This window comes from Symphalangus syndactylus, chromosome 17, assembly GCF_028878055.3.
Source record: "Symphalangus syndactylus isolate Jambi chromosome 17, NHGRI_mSymSyn1-v2.1_pri, whole genome shotgun sequence".
In the NCBI taxonomy this organism is placed as follows: Eukaryota; Metazoa; Chordata; class Mammalia; order Primates; family Hylobatidae; genus Symphalangus; species Symphalangus syndactylus.
Genome location: NC_072439.2, coordinates 36,258,241 through 36,262,612, shown reverse-complemented (window position 1 = coordinate 36,262,612; position 4,372 = coordinate 36,258,241). Strand labels below are relative to the sequence as shown.

Genomic DNA, 4,372 nt, shown 5'->3' with positions numbered 1-4,372 from the left:
AATCGTTACAAGTTTGCAAGTTACAAAATAGTAACTATATATCATGGAGAAATCAGACAACATCATGAGCAAGTTTGATATTGATTAAATTAACATCACCAGTAAGGAGCAGGTAGACACTGTAGGGCTTGGGTCGGGCTTGCCCTTAAAAGAACACAACACAATTTATGTCGTATTTCGGGTCAGATGCATACCTTAAACCCGGTCATGAGGAAACACCAGGAAAACACAAATTGATGAACATTCTATAAAATAGCTGGCCTGTATTTTTTTTTTAATGTCTGTGTCATTAATGACAAAGAAAGGCTGAGGAACTATTTTAGATCAAAGGAGACAAAGAGCATGACAACAAAATGCAATCCATGCTCCTAAACTGGGCCTTGTACTGGAGGGAGGAAGTGCTATCAAGGTGTTATTGGGACAGTCGACAATGGTGGAATATGAATTTTATAGTGTCAATGTTAAATTTCCTGTATTTGATCATTGTACCATAATATACATTTTGTTAATTATAGAGACAGGGTCTTGCTCTATTGCCCAGGATGGAGTGCAGTGGCTCAATCATAGCTCACTGCAGCTTCAAACTCCTAGGCTCAAGCAATCCTCCCACCTCCACCTCCCGAGCAGCTGGGACTATAGGAGCATGCCACCATGCTGGGCTAACTTATTTATTATTTTTTTTATAGAAACAGGATCTTGCTGTGTTGTCCGGGCTGATTTTGAACTCCTGGAGTCAAGGGATACCTTGACCCACGTCAGCCTCTCAAAGCATTGGGGTTGCAAGTGTGAGCCACTTTACCTAGCCTGTACCATGATTTTTTTTTTTTTTTTTTTGAGACAGACTCTCACTCTGTCACTCAGGCTGGAGCGCAGTGGCATGATCTCGGCTCACTGCAACCTCCACCTCCAGGGTTCGAGTGATTCTCCTGCCTCAGCCTCCCAAGTAGCTGGGATTACAGGCATGCACCACCACACCCGGCTAAACCTGTACCATGATTATTTAAGAGAATATTCTTGTTGTTGAGAAATATGCATTATAGTATTAAGAGATAAAGGGTCATAATATATGCACTGACTCTCACATGATTCAGAAAAAAATGAGTATAATGCATTTAGAGAGAGAATGACAAAGCAAATTTGTCAAAATGTGAGAAATGGATAAATCTGGGTAAAGAGTATATGGGAGGTCTCTGTCACTAAGAATAATGACAAGAATGCAACTTTTCTATAAGTTTGAAATTATTTCAGAATAAAAAGGTTTTGACTATAGTCCTCTGCTGTACCAGCTGAGCTATTGAAGGATGCTATAAAAAAGGTTTTTAAAAGGCACATAAACAGAAGAGAAACAGTCAAATGAGGACTAGGGTGTATAAGGACAGTTCCAAGTGTCCAGTCGAATTCTGACTTCAGCTTGTTCTCTTTTATCTTTTTTTTTTTTTTTTTTTTAGACAGAGTTTCGCACTTGTTGCCCAGACTGAGGTGCAATGGCGCGATCTCGGCTCACCACCACCTCCACCTCCCAGGTTCAAGCGATTCTCCTACCTCAGCCTCCCAAGTAGCTGGGATTTATCTACTTTCTTAAAAGGGCTCTTACTCTCAACCTCAGAGAGCTGCTATGACATCATGGGTACCCCATCCAGCTTCTGACCCTCCCAGGTCCTGGCCTTCCTCCCTGTGAAGGGCAACATCTTCCTTCCCCAGTCAAGGGGAGGCTGGTCCTTAGGTCCTAGAGACTAGGATACTTTGATCCCTTTGCTCTTAACCGAAACCAAAACCAAATGACAACAAAAAACTATTCTAGAGTTTCTAAGGCTCATGTCTGCAAGCCAGGATTCCCGATCCAGGGACAATGGCCCCGATGGGATGGAGCCCGAAGGCGTCATCGAGAGTAACTGGAATGAGATTGTTGACAGCTTTGATGACATGAATCTCTCGGAGTCCCTTCTCCGTGGCCCATGGTTTTGAGAAGCTGTCTGCCATCCAGCAGCGAGCCATTCTACCTTGTATCAAGGGTTATGATGTGATTGCTCAAGCCCAATCTGGGGCTGGGAAAATGGCCACATTTGCCATATCGATTCTGCAGCAGATTGAATTAGATCTAAAAGCCACCCAGGCCTTGGTCCTAGCACCACTCGAGAATTGGCTCAGCAGATACAGAAGGTGGTCATGGCACTAGGAGACTACATGGGTGCCTCCTGTGATTCGTGTATCAGGGGCACCGACGTGCGTGCTGAGGTGTAGAAACTGCAGACGAAGCTCCTCACATCATTGTGGGTACCCCTGGCCGTGTGTTTGATATGCTTAACCGGAGATACCTGTCTCCCAAATACATCAAGATGTTTGTACTGGACGAAGCTGACAAAATGTTAAGCCGTGGATTCAAGGACCAGATCTATGACATATTCCAAAAGCTCAACAGCAACACCCAGCTAGTTTTGCTGTCCATTACAATGCCTTCTGATGTGCTTGAGGTGACCAAGAAGTTCATGAGGGACCTCATTCGGATTCTTGTCACGAAGGAAGAGTTGACCCTGGAGGGTATCTGCCAATTCTACATCAACGTGGAATGAGAGGAGTGGAAGCTGGACACACTATGTGACTTGTATGAAACCCTGACCATCACCCCAGGCAGTCATCTTCATCAACACCCGGAGGAAGGTGGACTGGCTCACCGAGAAGATGCATGCTCGAGATTTCACTGTCTCCACCATGCATGGAGATATGGACCAAAAGGAACGAGACGTGATCATGAGGGAGTTTCGCTCTGGCTCTAGCAGAGTTTTGATTATCACTGACCTGCTGGCCAGAGGCATTGATGTGCAGCAGGTTTCTTTAGTCATCAACTATGACCTTCCCACCAACAGGGAAAACTATATCCACAGAATCGGTCGAGGTGGACGGTTTGGCCGTAAAGGTGTGGCTATTAACGTGGTAACAGAAGAAAAGAGGACTCTTCGAGACATTGAGACCTTCTACAACACCTCCATTGAGGAAATGCCCCTCAATGTTGCTGACCTCATCTGAGGGGCTGTCCTGCCACCCAGCCCCAGCCAGGGCTCTATCTCGGGGGGCTGAGGAGCAGCAGGAGGGGGGAGAAAAGGGAGCCAAGGGATGGACATCTTGTCATTTTTTTCTTTGAATAAGTGTCACTTTTTGAGGCAAAAAAAAAAAAAAAAAAAACCACTCTAACACTGCAACCCACTCAGGCGTTTCCAATGCCTTTATTTTCCTATTTGAGGGAAATATCATTTCCCCAGGCCAAGGGCAAGATGGCTGACTACACCTGGGAATGGCCTCAACCTTCCTGCAAGTAGTAGATCCACAGCACATGGTGAATAATGTATGCTATTAAGGTTAGGCTACTAAGGCTATTAAGGTGTACAGTCCTAACGGACACACCTATGAATTAGATACACCTGTCAACAGAAGCCGGTCAGATCCATGGTTAAGAACCAGAGTAAGATGGTCTGAGTTTAGTTTCTGACTCCACCACTTAGAAGTTGTGTGACTGGCTGGATGTGGCGGCTCTGCCTAGAATCCCGGCCCTTTGGAAGGTTGAGGCTGGAGGGTTGCTTTGAGCCCAGGTGTTTGAGACCAGCCTGGGCAACATAGCCAGACCCTGTCTCTATTTTATGTAGGAGGCCGAAGCGGGCGGATCACGAGGTCAGGAGATGGAGACCATCCTGGCTAACATGGTGAAACCCTGTCTCTACTAAAAATACAAAAAAATTAGCCGGGCGTGGTGGCAGGCACCTGTAGTCCCAGCTACTCGGGAGGCTGAGGCAGGAGAATGGTGTGAACCCAGGAGGCGGAGCTTGCAGTGAGCCGAGATCGCGCCACTGCACTCCAGCCTGGGCAACACAGTGAGACTCCGACTCAAAAAAAAAAAATGTTGTATAACTGAGAGAAGGCAACTAGTTCCCAGAGCTCATGAACCATTCACTCAACAAAGTAACCACCTCGTAAGCACCAGACACTATTTTGGGAGGTAGCAAAATGTAAGCTTTCTGCTCTCAGAACTTACATTCCAGTTAGATGAGACAGAAACTTTAAAAATAAATAATTAAAATATAGAGTATACTATTATTGAATCCAGAGATTCTGAGGCTGAATTTTGGGAAAGGAGGAGAAGAAACATCAGTTTTATAAAGTTGAAAGGAAAAAAAAAAAACAGGTGATTAACTGATTTTATGTTCTGTTCTTCTGGCCTTCTCTTTAAAATATTTCTCAAATGGAGATGATTCAAGGAATTTGAAGATTTTATTTTTGTTTTTGCTTTCTGGCTTTGCTTTGAGTTGAAAAGAAGACTTTTTTTTTTCTATATTTGAGACATTTTGCAAATACGCAGAATCCTTTAAGAGTAGAGTTTGGA

The 4,372-nt window shown here is 44.5% G+C and overlaps 1 pseudogene; it reads left to right on the top strand.

Moving 5' to 3' along the window:
• Window positions 1-1,807: 1,807 nt before the first annotated feature.
• On the top strand, window positions 1,808-3,104 carry LOC129465481 (eukaryotic initiation factor 4A-I-like; annotated as a pseudogene).
• The last annotated feature ends 1,268 nt before the right edge of the window (window positions 3,105-4,372 follow it).